Below are 20,191 nucleotides of genomic sequence, written 5' to 3'. Positions count from 1 at the left end.
TGGGGAATGTACTCAGCTTTCCTGAGGGAGCTCTATAAACAGCTACACAATATTTATTTAGGATACTGAAGGCAGAGGAATTTAATATTATACACTGTATTAGTGCAGAATTTTTCAAGTCAGTGTAAATAATAGTCGTCTGGTCCAGAAAGAATGTACTTTATCACAGTGCATTTTTCACAAATGTACCTTGTTTTATCATGTATATCGCAATATTATTTACATCCCGCACTCGTACGTTTTCACTGGCTATTGATAAGTCTTATGCAATTACATTACCGCTAAAAAAGAATTATAAACTATAGTTTCTGCTATATCGCGATTGATCAAGTTACTTATTTTAACGATTCGGCTAAGTACTCTCCTCTTTGCGTGGTATCATTTGCCAAGATCTCGTTTCGTTATCTCCAGCGGTTTACGAGATATGACAGGCGTTATGAATATTTCATTCCCGCGCGTTGCGATCGGAAGTGAAGTTGCTGCAGATGCTCAATTTCTTCGAGATTGGAAGCAGATATTGATCCGAAGTTTTACGAAAATTTCAAAACCTCATCTGTATTTCATACTCAGCAATAGAATGTGTAATATGCATCAAACACAAATTCATAGCGACCTCTATTTTTGATGACAACGTTCTCAAATTTGATACTCATCTGTGAAATACCACAATAGTTATGACCATTATCGAAATGATTGGCACTTCATCATGAAGCTGCCATATAAGGCTAAAAGTATTTCAGAAATTAATTATTTTTTACGGAATAGGTTCTGTAAAACCGTTTGACAAAGATTTGCAGGCCGTGCGTCTCGATTCTTTAAGCGCAGCGCCAATCCAACCCCGGCCCGCTTCGCGTGACGTCACAAGAGCGCGCCGCGGCCTTCTCTTTAGGTGGTGGTGGTCAGAGCGGTAAGCAGCGCCCTCTGGGGCCTACGCGAGGAGCAACGAGGCGAGGTCCTGCGTGGTGTGCTCCGGGACGTCGTGGAAGGCGGTTGTCGGTTGATGCAGCGAGTGTGGGACCGGACCTCTCGCATGGAGATATACAAGTTGGCTCTGAACGGAAGGCGCCGTAGCAAGCAGCGGGAAGCGGGCGTCCTGTAATTTGTGTGAAGGAGTAACGATTTTCGCATTGGATGTCCCAGTGGTTCCCGAGAGTTGCGGTGGCTGCTTTCGGAGAAGAGAATTGGTAAGAGCTTGTGTCTACGCTCTTTTCCGTGCGATGTTGCTGCCTGCCGTTATAAACGGGTGAAAATCAGGCGCTTGTATTGACTATACGGGAACTGATTTAAAATTAAATTTGTGATTGAGTCTCACTTGTACTGTGACAATTTAGAGGCGAAACCTGTGGTGGTTTCATGAGGTCTGGTTCTTTGCTGTGCAACTAAGGGAGTCAGTTATTTGGTGTAACTGAGGGAGCACCATTATGTTGTTCTAAGTGATACGTTCTCCATGTTTTGTCTATGGCTTTGCGAATCGAAATCGTGGGGGAGTACACGTGTGAGTAATCTGCTATTGTATTGATGGTTACGCTGTAAAGACTGTTCTCTGGTGTTGAATCACGCGCTGATTGTAGCCCATCTAAGCAGAAGTTACCATTGCTACTTGCATATGTGCTAATGGCCTTATGATTGGCGTTGTTTGTCTTTTGATTGTGGCTGTTCTCACGTTTGTAAAAAAATTATTACGGCTACTATTCATAAGGGTTGTCTAATAAGGAAATTGCTTAAGCTTTTATCATATGCCGGTCTGTATGCCTATCACATTGGCTTTCTATGCAGTAACTGAAGGAATGTGTATGGTGGTTCAAGATTGTAGGCTGACTAGTATTTGAACTGGACTCGAGGTTAAGGGCGAGATCAGCATCCCGCAAACCCGCACGCTGCGCGTGGTTAAATGTTCCGCAATTGGGGAGCCGGCTGTGTTCTTGGATTGTGTAAGGATACGTGATGAGTGAATCGCTGTAGTTTTTCGCGTGCTAAATTGCGGGGTGTCGGTGCCGTCCTAGGGCTAAACTTGTGATGTATGCTATGTTGAAAGGGAATTAACTGTACCAAACTTAAGAGAGCTTTTAGTTTGTTTTCGGTCTCTACATGGAATGATGATATTTTGTCGATTGCGGCAATAAGTTCCTGTGTGGGGAGATCCCCTGAGGGACTTGTATTGTACTGTTGCAATGCAGTCCATCTGAAACGCGCTGCTGATGTTATATATTACTGTTTAATCTTAAATGTCTTGGATGTAATATGGTTGTTGAGGATTATGTAATTTTGATCGCGGGTTCGTTAAAGGAAGTATTTCGTTTTAAACTATGTGCTCGGTCAGAGCCTATTTAAATATGATTTTAACTCATCATTCAAATTTTCTAGTCTTGCTTTCTTAAAAGGCTTTCAGTTAAATGATTGCTATTTGCCTGGTTAAATGTTTGAGTGACTTAAAGGAAAAGAATATTATTTTGTAATTTGTACTGATTGTTCCTTTTGGGTAATACCTGACATGTGTTCAATAAATGTGTCTAGTCAATGGTGATGTACTGTTCTACTGCTAGCCTACCCCTTCCGCTCCACAGCCTATTGAGCTGCTTTGTGTCGAAATTGTGTTCAGAACACGCCTCTGACCTGACACTTCAACACTGTTTCGCCACTTGGGGGAAGAAGCTGATACGATCAGCGATATTATCCACAGTGCACCTGTGGATAACAATTCGTGTTCTAAAAGAGCACACCTTCGCTGCCTCACATGCTCCCCAGAAGGCCAGTTACACCACATTCTCTACTACGAAGATTTAAAGAACAGAAGTCCATCGTAACTATGGCATCAGCTACACACTGAAATTGTTTTCCACCTCGTACATTACGTAGGGGCCGTCAAGCTGCCCCTCCATTTTAACTGGTCTTGGTCGTCCACAAGCAAGAGCCACTAGTTGCACGCATCGAACTTGCGGCTAGACTGTTTCCCATCGCTCGGTACCGACAATGTCTAAACGACGTAGTCAGGGCCGGCGCAAGCCCAAGTGCCGCCCAGTGCGAGCTGCTGATTTGCCGCCCCCCCTTTTTTTTTACAGAACGTTTGTGGAATTTTATTTAAACAAATCTGTAGGAAATGTCAGCGATGAATCGCAATTTTTCTTACGAAACGCAGTGAAAGTCCTTCTGACCAATCTTGACTCCGTCGGCCAACTACCGAAACCAATTCTGTAGTTTCGTTTTACAGAACGCAACAATACCTATTGCCTGGAAAGGCGAAGTGGTGACGCGGCAGTGCCAGGAACTAGGTCACGTGACGAGGTACAGCGAGGCTTCGGTTAAACTAGCGCCCACGAAGAAGCAAGAAGCTCACAATAAGTATGTGACCGATGATATGGATAAATGTATTATCAGGCAGCTATTTCTATGGCATTACGAACAATAGAAAGAAATACGAACTTTGAGAAAACTGCACAACTTTTGTCAAACAGAAATGAGTGTTCAAGTGTGTGTGAAGTCTTATGGGACTTAACTGCTAAGGTCATCAGTCCCTAAGCCTACACACTACTTAACCTAAATTATCCTAAGGACAAATACACATAACCATGCCCGAGGGAGGATTCTAACCTCCGCCGGGACCAGCCGCACAGTCCATGACTGCACTGCCTTAAACCGCTCGGCTAATCCCGCGCCGCACAGAAATGAGCTTTAAAGCTAGCAAGGAAACCCATAGAAGCAATGTTCTGTCTATGGATTTTCGTTTTAGAAGGTGTCAAAATTAACATTTTGTTTTGTGCGGACGAGAGGACATTGTTGCTAAAAGACCATAAATTCTTAGGTTTTCATCAGAATCAAAGCGATCAGTAGTTTACTAAGATGAAACATTGATTCACACGCGTCATACAGTAAATAAATGTCGGCAAAGGATAGTGTGGGAGTAGTTTCGTCAAACAAAAGTGCCGGTCAGAATTTAATTGTTGTACACGCAGGCGGAGACAGGTATTTCATGGCTCAAAAACGAAAACGTCCGACTATCACTCAGAAACGGATAGCAAAAATTTTCAAAAATAAGTCGAAACCCAACTTATGCCAGGCTTATTGGCAATGTCTTTGTCCCTTGTAATTATCCGCAGCGTATTTATCCATTCGGAATACTTCTAGCCATTGTAGGTGTTGGACATGTTTGACTGTAGTAATGGTCAACCATTTTTTTCCGTAATGCTGGAAGAATAAAACACTCGGAAACTGCCGTTGAAGGCCTTAGCAAAATTGCTTCAGGCTTAACATGTAACCGCAGTATCGAATATTACATTCAAATTTCCAAATTAGATTTCGTCTTCTGCAAAATTAGTTGTGAATAAACACACGGCGCGTAACAGGCTGGCAGCGCTCCACTCATAAAAATAAGCCAGACTGCTTCCCCCTCTCTGTTCCTCCGGCGTAAACACGGCGGTGCTGCCACAGTGGTGAGGAAGAAAGTAGCCCTCCTCCCTCCCCTTGTTCAACAGGAGCGGTCGGCTGGTAGTCGAGGCGCCATGCCACAGTTCCCGAAGCCGCTCCCTCCGAGGTTTGGTTTCGAATCCCCTCTTGGGCATTAATGTTGAGTTTGTCCTTAAAAAAAAATTAAAGAAAGGGGGAGGGGGAGCGTCAGATTTGCCGCCCCTCGGAAAGTGCCGCCCCGTGGAGCCGCACGTTTCGCATGTGCCTAGCGCCGGCCCTGGACGTAGTCAACAATGGCGTCGGACGCGACTTACCTCAGTAGAAGCACAATCGACCTCGTGCCTACCACGAACCGAGTCGATCTCACCCGACCTCTGCCGACCCTGACGTCACCGTTGCCCACCAGGAGCCCACGAGAAATATGGGCCACGTAACAAATTTGTGATATCACACCAGTCGCCGCGCCTGCCATACACCATGAACACTCGGCTCCATGCAGGGACCACGGAAATTCAGTATAGTATGTCAATCGATAGTTACCCACATCAAATCACAAAAGTTGTAAGGTCCTTAAGACATATCACTTTTTGTTATTTGTTCAGAGGTTCCATATTAAGTGCAGAGCCATTTTATTCGGTTAGGAGATTAGTTTTCGATAACAAGACAGACTTACCATGCTCAGCTGCTACATTTCTGCTGGGCGCTCGCTGTTAGGCAGATGTACTATGGACAACACGTCAATAGCTTTGACAGTCGGCACGTCAAGAGGTTCCTTTGGGATTCAAGTGCATTCGCGTTCCTTCTCATGAAGGAGTGAGTCCAAACACAGAGATTTTCAATGTCCTCATTTGGAATTGAACCAGGGGCTATTGTGGCACTAGTTAGTAATGGCAACCATAAAACCACACAAATGCTTCTGCGGATTGATATCAAGGGCCTTTCGGAAATTTAGGGATACAAGCGCGAATTGAAAAATTCTCTATCTAGCAGCAAAAGTTAGTAACAAAAATGCACACTTTTCCAAGTATTTCCTTTTTAGGTCAACGCATTTTGTTCAACGTTCTTCCTATGGGCATATTCCAGCCATGAATAAGGTTTCTCCAGTCTACCAAATATTTATCTGGACTCTGTTTAGTTTTCTGATTAACATAAGGCTGCTTATCTACCACACATACTTTTAATAGGATTTTTATGAAGTCAATGAAATTGTATTACGTAAAGTGAAACATAATCGTTTTGATAAAATAATTCGTTGTCCGTTTCTCTATCCAAGAGTGTAATGTTAACGTATGGACAATGTAATTTCTAAACACACGTTCTGTCTTGAAAAATGACTGGCACATAAACTAAGTGTTGTCGCCGTCTTTTGTACACCCTGTAGATAACATAAGGTAGTGTTGTAAGGATAGGGACTGTCTTGGTTTATTTAAAATTTGACTGGAGAATTTAAACACATTCTCAAACTACGTGAGTAAAAATACTTTTTTGCACCGTGAATAGGCGAAGTAAGTGACTCTCACATACTTTTTTGGAAACTCATTGGTAAAAATATGTGAAAGGCAGTAATATTTCACTACGAAGCTGCTGTTATTCTGTTAACACTTTGTTGAGGATCGGGTCACTGACCTGTAAACTAAAGCAACGAACTAATATCGTTAGCGAGGAGAATCAAATGTTCTTTTGTTTAACAGTATTGATATGCGCGTAAATGATCCGAATTTATTGATGTTTTACATCTACGTTACAAACGTTCGCGCGGAAATTATGAAATATTAATTGCTTTGTCTTTATTTATTACTTATGTTTGCCCTAAAAACGAATTTCACAACGTCTTTTTACGTATTCTAGAATTTTAATGCAACTGAACGTACTAAACTACGCAGCAAACATTTTTCACTTGTTAACTCATTATTTCGTTGCTTCTTGGTTGAACTACATAACAATAAAAGAAAAACAGTGTTTATTTATTTAGTTGACCACTTTTCGGCTTACAAGAACATCTTCAGACTTTAATTGACTTTTGTAAGTAGGCTGTTTAGGTTTTTATATTGGTAACGCCACGTAGCACTGTGTATGAAAATCACTGGCTGTGCTGTGTGCAGTCTGTGGCTGGTTGGCATTGTTGTAATATTCGCTATTGTAGAGTTGGGCAGTTGGATGTGAACAGCGCATAGTGTTGCGCAGTTGGAGGTGAGCCGCCAGCAGTGGTGGATGTGGGGAGAGAGATGGCGGAGTTTTGATAGCGGATGATCTGGACGTATGTCCATCAGAGACAGTAAATTTGTAAGACTGGATGTCATGAACTGATATATATATATATTATGACTTTTGAACACTATTAAGGTAAATACATTGTTTGTTATCTATCAAAATCTTTCGTTTGCTAACTATGCCTATCAGTAGTTAGAATCTTTTATGTAGCTGGCAGTATTGGTCCCCGTTGTATTGCAGTAGTTCGAGTAACGAAGATTTTTGTGAGGTAAGTGATTCATGAAAGGTATAGGTTATTGTTAGTCAGGACCATTCTTTTGTAGGGATTACTGAAAGTCAGATTGCGTTGTGCTAAAAATATTGTGTGTCAGTTTATTGATGATCAGAATAAGTAAAGAGAGAAATGTACGTTCAGTTTTGCTCAGCTGTTTGAAAATCAAAGAACGTAAGGGGTTTAACAGCACAGTAATTCATTAATTTTTCCAAGGGGACGTTTCAACTTTCGTCATCAAAGCTAGAAAAGGTGTTACACATCAAGACTGAACTACAAATGCCAAAATATCCTTGGGCCATTTTGAACAACATTTTTTGAACAGAGAACTATTGAGTGCAAATGTTAAGTACTAGTTCACATATGTCGATAATCACTGTATATGTGAACGGTCACTACAAGTCAGCTTGCCACATTTATTCACAACTAAAACTATCAACATAAAAATATTCAGCCAAAATTTAAATTGGCAACAAATCGATAAAACCTTCTGGATCCAGCTGTTGACAACAGTCCAGAAACATATTGTTTCAAAATTTATAGAAAATGTGCAGCTACAGACGCAGTAATTCCTTCTTGCTCACAATACCCAGCAACACACGAACACGACTTTTTTCATTAAGTGGAGCACAGTCTCATATCTGTTCCCATGTCCAAATAAGTTTTCAAAGCACAGTCAGACAATGCTGTCCTGGCTAAACACAGCTTGCATAGGATATAAACATTGAAAATTGTATCCCTTCTCTGAGCCCCATCTCCTGCCCTTCCACTGTAAGTAGCAAGTGCTGTACAGTACTATTCTTAGGACAAATACCACAGAGTGCAGGAAAAACACTAATATCTTATAACTTTAGGATTTCCTACTACACCACATCCAGTTACTAGCCAACAATGGGGTATATAAAATTTACTGTCCTGATTCTGATAAATTTTATATTGGTCAGTCAGGCAGAGATATAGCAACTAGTCTGGCTGAAAATGAACACAGGTAGAGGCTGCAGAATTACTGCTCCACATTTGCTGAGCATGTACTGAATGAGGGCCGCAAGTATCAGCCAGTCACATGACCTTCACTTAGCAAAAAAATTACGAAAACGCAACCTGTTGGAAGCCCTGGACACGAATAAATATCTGACACACAACAATGATTTAGTACTAAATGTGCAAACACAGTCCAGTACTTCGATTCGTCTAAACTTCACTTAACCCTTTCAGTTTTCCAATACTTCCCACACTGTTTGTCCCTTCATATACTCTTTCATTTTCTTACAATTATTTATTTTTATTTTATTGTGATTGCGCATGTACTCCATACATTCTGTTGTTACAGTTGCCTATTCTATCTTTCTATAGGATTTTCAACACATAATAGGTTTTCAAGCTGTTCTTTAGTAGTCTTAACAAGTAATAATTTTATTTTATTGGCATTGTTGATTTAACGTTTAATAATACATTGTTCAGTTTTTACCGTTTTAACTGGATTACCAACGCACTGTAACATTTACTGTGAGTTTGTACCTCAGTCTAGAAGAGTAACATCTTTTCCAACATTGCTCACAAATTAAGTCTGATGATGGTCTTATAAACCGAAAATTTGGTAGTTCAGCAAATTAAACCTGTAGGACAGACACAATATTGTGTTTCCATTTATTAGTTGTCATTTAACTTTTTTTGACACCAGGACCTGTGGCGTTGCAAGAAAAGCAAGATGCTATACTGTCAGTATTTAATGATAAAAGAGAAAATCACAGTTTCAGAAAAAATACTCTTGGCGTTTCTTTTTGTCGGACATTGAAATGTAAGTACTGTCATCGTTAAATTGAAAAATAAATTGAGATTCTGAGGATACAAAATGATAATATAAGCTGATTCACTGCAATAATTTTCTTGATACTCTGTACTCTCCAATGCATCCGCTTCTTGTCTCAAGATTACTTCATTGTCTCTACCAGATTTAGTGAAAACGTCTATTTTTTTTATAAAAGCCGGACCTTATAGTAAATATAGAATGAACGCCATATCTATTTTTGTATTCTATCTACGTATTTACCCGTTTGAAAACATATTCCCACCAAACATAGTATCGGAAATTCACTGCCCAAAAGGTAATTCTGACGCTTGTAAAAGCTATATACAGAAAGAACACAGAAAGAACTGTAAATGCATTACTTAATAATTCCTTATTTATGCTTTTTGCTGACAAATGTTGAAACGACAACCGTTGCAGCAATTCTGGGTATATCACTGAAACAACAAGGCTTACATTAGCTGGACTCACACTCTACATAATATCAGATGAGTTGCTTGCCTTACAGGAAACCTTAATATCTGCCAAGTCGGAGAAACAGTGGTCATAATATATCACATCATATCAGCCCTCCAATTAATTAAGAAGCACAACAATTACACAAATCCATTAGCTGTCGCAATGACTGACATAATATTCGCGATAAAGCGAAAACATCGAAAATTCGTAATGTTGGGGATGAAAGACAGATTTTGCAATCAGACACCCACGCTAAGCAACAATCAGCAAATGGGGTCCCAGTAACGTCAGATAACAGCTGATAGCGGTATGAAAGATCGAAAGGTCAAGAACATTTAAAAGCATAGGCAGATATAGGTGTGGGGGAAAATTTCTCCGGTTATCAAGCAAGTCGTAGTGTCGTGTAGTTGCAACGTTTAGACGAGTTTCCTACTCGTCGTCTTCAGGTATATGCGTAATTCATCTGTGTAACTGATGAATCAGCGAGTTTGACTGCCATGCGGAGCACCTGGGCAGACATTTTTCCTTTGTGTGAAGACTCAGTATCATGAGCCGAAATGATGAGCCGATTGAATGAAAAGTAGCGACGCGTAAGTTCGGAAAGCTGACAACGGCTGAGAGACCAAACCTCGCGTACGGTTTCCGAATGACGCCATACACCACACAATGATACGATCGACGGATGGTGTCGTTTCTTCCTCTGGGGCTGTTCGTGGGGTATAACGTGTTATGCTTTAATCATCCAATAATCTCGGGAACGCTCCGGTATGTTGGGATAAAAGAAACAAGAAGTTTCGCAATAGCTATTGCAAGGCTAAAGTGTAGTCATCGCCTGATTAAAGAAACAACTCCATATCTTCACTCCATGCGATGTGAGCCACATGTTTTAGAGTGTGTTAGGGATACACTGCAAATAAAACTATCTTTAACTTGGAGGATTTGCTCATCACTTCCCAACAAGTCTACAAACCTTACCAGCTGATAATGATGTGGCGACGTATAGACTATTGTACAAATTTGTGCCGGCCGCGTTGGCCGAGCGCTTCTAGGCGCTTCAGTCCGGAACCACGCGGCTGCTACGGTCGCAGGGTTCGAATCCTGCCTCGGGCATGGATGTGTGTGATGTCCTTAGGTTAATTAGGTTTACGTAGTTCTAAGCTTAGGGGACTGATGACTTCAGATGTTAAGTCCCATGCCGGCCGGAGTGGCCGTGCGGTTCTAGGCGCTACAGCCTGGAGCCGAGCGACCGCTACGGTCGCAGGTTCGAATCCTGCCTCGGGCATGGATGTGTGTGATGTCCTTAGGTTAGTTAGTTTCATTAGATGATAGCTTACGTCTATTACGGGTATATAAAGTAAAGGGTGAGGGTGACATATAGGTAGATTTGCCAAAGTCTTTATTAGCATTCTCGGTAACATGATAGGTTCTGTAGGCGATGACATCTCGGTCTACGAAGCTCTCCAGGCCAGATACGTTTGGAACTCCTGATCCAACTCGTACAATAGCTACAGTTAACCAACCGTTGCCATGTGTGAAGGAATCATTGATGTCGATACTGAAGTTGATTCTGCAAGACAGACCATCTATAAAACTATTGAAGACGTTGAAATGATAACATCTGCTGCTGACAAGAAGAAGAATACTATAAAGTCTGTTGCAGCACATTCTTTGCTTGATGGACCAGCAGTCTTCTGTGGTTGCAGACTCAACTTCAGTATCGACATCAATGATTCCTTCACACATGGCAACGGTTGGTTAACTGTAGCTATTGTACGAGGTGGATCAGGAGTTCCAAACGTATCTGGCCTGGAGAGCTTCGTAGACCGAGATGTCATCGCCTACAGAACCTATCATGTTACCGAGAATGCTAATAAAGACTTTGGCAAATCTACCTATATGTCACCCTCACCCTTGACTTTATATACCCGTAATAGACGTAAGCTATCATCTAATGAAACTGTATTTATTTGGATTAAAGGGAAACCAGAATGACCTCAGAAGTTAAGTCGTATAGTGCTCAGAGCCATTTGAACCATTTGTACATGTTTGTAATCAACAACAGAATCTGACAACACAAAATTGATCTGTTAAACTAATAAAACTTGGAATGCATCTTGAACATTCGAGTGCCTTTAGGAATAGAATCAAAATATTCATTCCTGCAGGCTTACAGTGAGGTGATAAAAGTCATAGGATAGCTCCTGATATCGTGTCTGACTTACTTTTGTCAGGCATAGTGCAGTAACTCGACGTGGCATAGACTCAACAAGTCGTTGGAAGTCACCTGAAGAAATATTAAGCCACGATTCTTGCCATGGTGTTGCCGGTGCAGGATTTTTTGCACGAGCTCACCTCTCGATCATGTCCCATAAATTTTCGACGGGATTCATATCAGGTGATCTGGATGGCCAGATCGTTGGCTCGAAATGTCCAGAATGTTCTGACAGGGCGCATTGTCATCCACAGAAGTTCCGTTATTGTCTGGAAACCTGAAGTCCATGAATGGCAACACATGCTCTCCCAGTAGCCGAACATGACCATTTCGAGTCAATTATTGATTCAGTTGTACCAGAGGTCCCAGTCCACTCTACATAAACACAGCCAACACCATTACGGAGCCACCAGCTGCTTGCACAGTGCCTTGCTGACAACTTGCGTCCACGGCCTCGTGAGGCCTGTACCACACTCGATCCTGACATCAGCTCTTGCCAACTGAAATTGGGTCACATCCGACCAGGCGATGGTTTTCCAGTCGTATAGGGTCCAGTCCATACGGCCACAAGCAGGGGAAAGGCGCTCTAGCCGATTAACGCCTTATTTCACCGCACTGACCTAACAGGTACGTCCGTCCTACGTCCCACACTGATTTCTGCTGTTATTTCACACTGTGTCGCTTGTCTGTTACCACTGACAATCCTATGCAAACGCCGCTGCTCTCGGCCGTTAAGTGAAGGCCACCGCCCATTGCCTTGTCCGTGGTAAGAAAATGGTTCAAACGGCTCTGAGCACTATGGGACTTAACATCTGAGGTCATCAGTCCCCTAGAACTTAGAACTACTTAAACCTGACTAACCTAAGGACATCAAATACTTCCATGCCCGAAGCAGGATTCGAACCTGCCACCGTAGCGGTCGCGCGGTTCCAGACTGAAGCGCCTAGAACAGCTCGGCCACAACAGCCGGCCCGTGGTGAGAGGTAATGCCCGAAGTTTGGTATTCTCGGCACACTCTTGACACTGTGGATCTCGGAATATTGAACTACCTACCGATATCGGAAATTACATGTACCATGTGTCTAGCTCCAGTTGCTATTCCGTATTTAAAATACACTCCTGGAAATGGAAAAAAGAACACATTGACACCGGTGTGTCAGACCCACCATACTTGCTCCGGACACTGCGAGAGGGCTGTACAAGCAATGATCACACGCACGGCACAGCGGACACACCAGGAACCGCGGTGTTGGCCGTCGAATGGCGCTAGCTGCGCAGCATTTGTGCACCGCCGCCGTCAGTGTCAGCCAGTTTGCCGTGGCATACGGAGCTCCATCGCAGTCTTTAACACTGGTAGCATGCCGCGACAGCGTGGACGTGAACCGTATGTGCAGTTGACGGACTTTGAGCGAGGGCGTATAGTGGGCATGCGGGAGGCCGGGTGGACGTACCGCCGAATTGCTCAACACGTGGGGCGTGAGGTCTCCACAGTACATCGATGTTGTCGCCAGTGGTCGGCGGAAGGTGCACGTGCCCGTCGACCTGGGACCGGACCGCAGCGACGCACGGATGCACGCCAAGACCGTGGGATCCTACGCAGTGCCGTAGGGGACCGCACCGCCACTTCCCAGCAAATTAGGGACACTGTTGCTCCTGGGGTATCGGCGAGGACCATTCGCAACCGTCTCCATGAAGCTGGGCTACGGTCCCGCACACCGTTAGGCCGTCTTCCGCTCACGCCCCAACATCGTGCAGCCCGCCTCCAGTGGTGTCGCGACAGGCGTGAATGGAGGGACGAATGGAGACGTGTCGTCTTCAGCGATGAGAGTCGCTTCTGCCTTGGTGCCAATGATGGTCGTATGCGTGTTTGGCGCCGTGCAGGTGAGCGCCACAATCAGGACTGCATACGACCGAGGCACACAGGGCCAACACCCGACATCATGGTGTGGGGAGCGATCTCCTACACTGGCCGTACACCACTGGTGATCGTCGAGGGGACACTGACTAGTGCACGGTACATCCAAACCGACATCGAACCCATCGTTCTACCATTCCTAGACCGGCAAGGGAACTTGCTGTTCCAACAGGACAATGCACGTCCGCATGTATCCCGTGCCACCCAACGTGCTCTAGAAGGTGTAAGTCAACTACCCTGGCCAGCAAGATCTCCGGATCTGTCCCCCATTGAGCATGTTTGGGACTGGATGAAGCGTCGTCTCACGCGGTCTGCACGTCCAGCACGAACGCTGGTCCAACAGAGGCGCCAGGTGGAAATGGCATGGCAAGCAGTTCCACAGGACTACATCCAGCATCTCTACGATCGTCTCCATGGGAGAATAGCAGCCTGCATTGCTGCGAAAGGTTGATATACACTGTACTAGTGCCGACATTGTGCATCCTCTGTTGCATGTGTCTATGTGCCTGTGGTTCTGTCAGTGTGATCATGTGATGTATCTGACCCCAGGAATGTGTCAATAAAGTTTCCCCTTCCTGGGACAATGAATTCACGGCGTTCTTATTTCAATTTCCAGGAGTGTATGTTCAAATGGCTCTGAGCAGTATGGGACGTAACTTCTCAGGTCATCAGTCCCCTAAAACTTAGAACTACTTAAACCGAACTAACCTAAGGACATCACACACATCCATGCCCGAGGCAGGATTCGAACCTGCGACCGTAGCGGTCGCTCGGCTCCAGTCTGTAGCGCCTAGAACTGCTCGGCCACTTCCGCCGGTTTAAAATCTGTTAATTCCCATCGTGTTGCCGTAATGTCACTGTAAACCTTTTCAAATGAATCACCTGTGTATATATGACAACTCCGGCACTGCCCTTTTATACCTCGTGTATGCGATACTACCGCTATCTGTATATGTTCATATCGCTATCCCATGTCTTTTGTCACCTCAGTACATACTCGGTGTTTAATGCGCACTAGGATGGATGGAACATAAGTTTACAATTATAAAATGAGATTTTTTTTCAATTTATACCTGTCTGTCAGTCAGACTACTCTGCGTTTCCAACATTATAGTCTTCATCTGATCCACTCTTTTGCGCTAAATAATGTATGTGAAAATTTTTACTCTGGTAATACTATGTCACTTTTTACCTGTACTTTCTTTATAATGTTGTATAATTTTGAAGTATTGTAACTTAAAGAATAAAAATAAAGAACACTTGTAAGGAGAAAAAAACTATAGTGACGTATTCTAATAGAATACGTCACTCGGTTGTTGATATCAATACCGTATATCGGCCACAAATGAGAAAAACTATGAGCCCCACTTGGCACTGTCACGACAGAGACACGGACTTACTCAGCCCGCGACATGACTGCGACGGTTCGAAAGCTCGGCTTAGCCGAGACGGGGACACTTGCGTTCTATCCAGGCTGGTACGGCTAAGCCATTAGCAACAGCGGCTGCATGGTATACACGTAGGCAAGTACATCACAGAATAAACAAACCTGACAAGACACGCTGAACTTGGACGCACAGAACTAGAGCAACAAGCAAGAACATCACTGTTCTCTGGGCGGCCATGCTTTATCAAACGTCTCTTCTAGCGCAGGTCAAATCGGGCACTGCTGAAGGGGCTGGGAATTCTTACTTTATGTACAGAGAACTTTATCTGAACATGAGTGTGATAGTCTTATTGTCGCATGTTGTGCGTCGTTGCATCTACAGATAACGCAGCTGTGATTCCCATGTATTAATGCTTGATAACTCAAAAGTACCGGGAAAACTTCTGATAAGAGGGTATAGTCGCGTGTGCACAACGGTGGAACTAGAGGTTGCTTTCGAAGGTACTCGGTTGTACGGTCGAAATTACTCCTGCGGACTACACAATATTTCAAAGAGGCAGCTGCTCGTCATTTGTAGCTGCGACTGTGGGGAAATATTCTTAGGATTCCGTGTCTCAATCACTAGAAACGGAACCTTTGTAGGATCACTTTGTTGTCATGTGTCTGTCCATCGAACTGTTTAAAAGGCCGTCCGCTGTGGCAGAGCGGTTCTAGGCGCTTCAGTCCGGAACCGCGCTGCTGCTACGGTCGCAGGTTCGAATCCTGCCTCGAGCATGGATGTGTGTGATGTCCTTAGGTTAGGTAGGTTTAAGTAATTCTAACTATAGGGGACTGATGACCTCAGATGTTAAGTCCCATAGTGCTTCAAGTCGTTTGAATCATTTGAAACTGTTCATAACTCCTTTTCTCAATGTTGAAATTTAGGTCACTTACTAAAGTCTATAGCCCTTTGGTGGTGTTAAAAGGTTAAACTTTCAAGTCAGTGTAACCAAAAGATGCGGACGTGTATGTCACATTGAAACATCCCCTTAGAAAAATTTATAAATGACTGTGCTTAAACTGACATACAGTATTTTCAGCGGAACGCAATATGACTTTCAATAATCCCTACAAAAGAATGGCCCTGACTAACAATAACCTATACCTTGCATGAATCACTTACCTCATAAAAATCTTCGTTACTCAAACTACTGCAATACAGCGTGCGCCAATACTACCAGCTGAATAAAAGATTCTATCTACTGAAGGCACTAACTACTAATAGGCATAGTTAGCAAATGAAAGACTTTGATAGAGTACAAACAATGTATTTACCTTAATAGTGTTCAAAAGTCATACTATATATATCAGTTCATGACATCCAGTCTTACAAATTTACTGTCTCTGATGGACACACGTCCAGATCATCCGCTCTCAAAACTCCGCCATCTCTCTCCCCACATCCACCACTGCTGGCGGCTCACCTCCAACTGCGCAACGCTACGCACTGTTAACAGCCAACTGCCCAACACTACAATGGCGAATATCACAACAGTGCCACCCAGCCACAGACTGCACACAGCACAGCCAGTGATTTCATACAGAATGCTACGTGGCGTTACCAATATAAAAACCTAAACAGCCTACTTACAACATATTTTGATACTGGTCAACTCGTGCGACCACTACGGTCGCAGGTTCAAATCCTGCCTCGGGCATGGATGTGTGATGTCCTTAGGTTAGTTAGGTTTAAGTAGTTCTAAGTTCCAGGGGACTGATGACCTCAGAAGTCAAAGTCCCATAGTGCTCAGAGCCATTTGAGCCTTTTTTTTTGTTGACTGGTCAACTCACTCGTAAGAGCCTGTTGCGTACTTGTCGTTGGTCTAGAATCATGAAATCTGGCAAGAAGCAGCATTTCACAGTAAAAGCAAAGGAAAAAGTCGAAAATTGTGGATTTTTAATTATATCACATGAAAAAAAATCTTTCTTATTTGTTATCTGTCTGTCTGTCCCTCTGTCTGTTAAGTTACTTTTTCTCAGGAAACAGTTGACGTTCCGAGTTGAAATAATGTCGCATGCTGATGACTGTAGCGCTTACGTGGTGTAAAAATGTGAATCTTCTAAGTCAATGCAATCAAAAGATACGGTCATTTACGTCACAAATTTTGGTACAAACTCACTCATTTAAGTATATGTGGCACTACCCCTTGACGTAGAATCATGAAACTTGGCAAGAAGGCAGGTTTCACACTACAAGTAAACGAAAACTGTTAATTTGTACCCGTGGTCTAACATCCTCGGTCCTGGGTTCGAAACATTAGCGGCCGAAGAGTTCCAGCATAAGAAGTCACCCTCATTCTGCCAGCGCCCTTGTCAAAGGCAGCGGAGTAGCGGACAGAGATTAAGGGCACTCTCTTGTCCTAGGAGTGGGAAACTGCCCCTAAAGGCGGAAGAATTAGCAATGATCAGCGGCGTGAGGATGCAGAAGGCATGTCACTTGTATCCACAGGACATGTGGCCTGTAATTGAACAAGTGTCATGATGATCTCTCCATTGAAAAAAGATTCCGGAATAGTCACCCATTCGGATCTCCGGCTCGGGACTGCCAAGAGGGAGGTTACCATGAGAAAAAGATTGAATAATCAACGAATGGATAACGTTCTACGAGTCGGGTGTGGAATGTAAGAAGCTTGAACTCTGTAGGAAAACTATAAAATCTGAAAAGGGAAATGCAAAGGCTCATCTAGGTGTACTACGGGTCAGTGAAGTGAAATGTTAGGAAGACAAAGATTTCTGGTCAGATGAGTAGAGGGTAATATCAACAGCAGCAGAAAATTGTGCAATGGCAGTAGAATCCGTTATGAACTGGAAGGTAGGGCAGAGAGTGTGTTGCTGTGAACAGTTCCGTAATAGGGTTGTTGTTATCAGAATCGAAAACAAACCAACACCGACAACGCTAGTTCAGGTACACATGCCGACGTCGCAAGCTGAAGATGAAGAGAGAGAAAAAGAACATGAGCATATTGAAAGGGTATCACTGTTCGTAAAGCGAGATGAAAATCTAATAGTCATGGGGGACTGCAATGCAGTTGTAGGGGAAGGAGAAGAAGAAAAGGTTGCAAGAGAATATAGGCTTGGGACGACGAATGAGAGAGGAGAAAGACTAATTGAGTTCTGTAATAAAATTCAGCCAGTATTAGCAAATACTCTGTTCAAGAATCACAAGAGGAGAAGGTATACTTTGGAAAGGGCCGGTAGATAGGGAAAGATTTCAGTTAGATTACATCATGGTCAGAAAGAGATTCCAAAATCAGATACTGGATTGTAAGGCGTACCCAGGATCAGATATAGACTCAGATCACAATATAGTAGTGATGAAGAGTAGGCTGAAGTTTAAGACATTAGTCAGGAAGAAACAATACGCAAAAAAGTGGGATACAGAAATAATAAGGAATGACGAGATACGCTTGAAGTTCTCTAAGGCTATAGATACATCAGTAAGGAATAGCTCGGTAGGCAGTACAAATCGACATCTCTAGAAAGGGCCATCAAAGAAGTTGGAAAGAATAACATTCCATCAGAATTTCTAAAATCATTGGGCGAAGTGGCAACAAAACGACTATTCACTTTGATGTGTAGAATGTATGAGTCTGGCGACATGTCATCTGACTTTCGGAAAAATATCATCCACACAGTTCCGAGCTGACAAGTGCGAGAATATCGCACAATCAACTTAACAGCTCACGCATCCAAGTTGCTGAAAAGAATAATATACAGATGAATGGAAAAGAAAATTGAGGACGTGCTAGACGACGATCAGTTTGGCTTTAGAAAAGATAAAGGTGCCAGAGAGGCAATTCTGACGTTGCGGTCGATAATGGAAGCAAGACTAAAGAAAAATCAAGACACATTCATAGGATTTGTCGACCTGGAAAAAGCGTTCGACAATGTAAAATGGTGCAAGATGTTCGAAATTCTGAGTAAAATAGGGGTAAGCTATAGGGAGAGAGGGTTATATACAATATGTACAAGAGCCAAGAGGGAATAATAAGAGTGGACGATCAAGAACGAAGTGCTGGGATTAAACAGGATGTAAGGCAGGAATGTATTCTTATGTCCCTACTGTTCAGTCTGTACATCGAAGAAGCAGTGATAGAAATAAAAGCAAGATCCTGAGGGAAAGAGAAGAAGAACTGCATGATCTACTCAATGGAATGAACAATCTAATGAATACAGAATATGGACTGAGAGTAAATCGAAGAAAGACATAAGTAATGAGAAGTATCAGAAATGAGAACAACGAGAAACTTAACATCAGGACTGATGGTCACGAAGTAGTTGAAGTTAAGAAATTCTGCTACTTAGGCAGTAAAATAACCAATGTTGGATGGAGTAAGGAGAACATCGAAAGCAGACTAGCAATGGCAAAAAGGGCTTTCCTGACCAAGAGAAGTCTACCAGCATCAAACATAGACCTTAATTTGAGGAAGAAATTTCTGAGAATGTACGTCTTGAGTACAGCATTGTATGGTAGTGAAAAATGTACGGTGGGAAAACCGGAAGCATTTGAGGTGCGGTGTTACATAAGAATGTTAAAAATTAGGTGGACTGATAAGGTAAGGAATGAGGAGGTTCTGTGCAGGATCGGAGAGGAAAGGAATACGTGGGAAACACTGACAAGGAGAAGGGACAGGATGATAGGACGTTTGTTAAGACATTGGGGAATGACTTCCATGGTATTAGAAGGAGCTGTAGAGGGCAAAAACTTTGGAGGAAAGCAGAGATTGGAATACATACAGGAAATAATTGAGGACGTACGGGCTACTCTGGGATGAAGAGGTTAGCACAGGAGGTGAATTTGTAGCGGGCCGCATCAAACCAGTCAGAAGACTGATGACCAAAACGAAAAAAAAATCCGTCGTGACGAATGACGCCGGGTATACATTAGCCACTACTTCGCTTCATAAATACCCCAGCAGTTAAGCTTGTAAAGGCCCCCACATACGCTACTGCATGCTTGACAACCACGCTCGCGCAAGCGTGCACAAATTCCTCGTGCCTCCACAAGACTCAAGCACGCACTTACGAGCATCAGTTTGTGTACATTGGAAAATGTTGAGCACAGACAACGATGCGCTTGCTGTTGCAGCCTTTATGCTTGTTTTACGGAAAAAACAAGAGGAAACGCGATATGTGGAGTAAAGAGTTGCTTAAGAAACGAAAATCGTATTCTCATACAAATTTACTGAGTGAATTGAAGATATATCCTCGTGATTGGCATAATTACCTCAGGACGAATGAGGAAATGTATCTGATTCTTTTGTCGCGAGTTCCATGCTATGTTTTCGGAATTTAAGTCCCCTCCTAGGAATACTATTCCATAACCATTAAAGACCACACGCATATAGTCTGGCATGACGCTCTTCTTTGGTTTCAGATAGGCAGCAGTACAGGTAATGTTGGCTGTTGCCGTGTGGATTGTGACTGCCATGCTTTGAAGTGTTCGTAGCTGCGGCAGCCCTACGTGATGGTGGCGTACGTCGCTCTTG

The 20,191-nt window shown here is 43.2% G+C and overlaps 1 long non-coding RNA gene across 1 annotated transcript in view; it reads right to left on the bottom strand.

The window, feature by feature from the left end:
- Positions 1-14,940, bottom strand: part of LOC126191460 (uncharacterized) — a 147,442-nt gene extending 132,502 nt beyond the window's left edge. The window contains exon 1 of the long non-coding RNA XR_007538348.1: positions 14,826-14,940. This is a non-coding gene — a long non-coding RNA (uncharacterized LOC126191460). The remainder of the gene's footprint in view (positions 1-14,825) is intronic.
- Between the last annotated feature and the right edge of the window lie 5,251 nt (positions 14,941-20,191).

Source organism: Schistocerca cancellata, chromosome 6 (assembly GCF_023864275.1).
Source record: "Schistocerca cancellata isolate TAMUIC-IGC-003103 chromosome 6, iqSchCanc2.1, whole genome shotgun sequence".
Lineage (NCBI taxonomy): Eukaryota > Metazoa > Arthropoda > Insecta > Orthoptera > Acrididae > Schistocerca > Schistocerca cancellata.
This window is presented reverse-complemented; position numbering and strand designations above follow the sequence as displayed.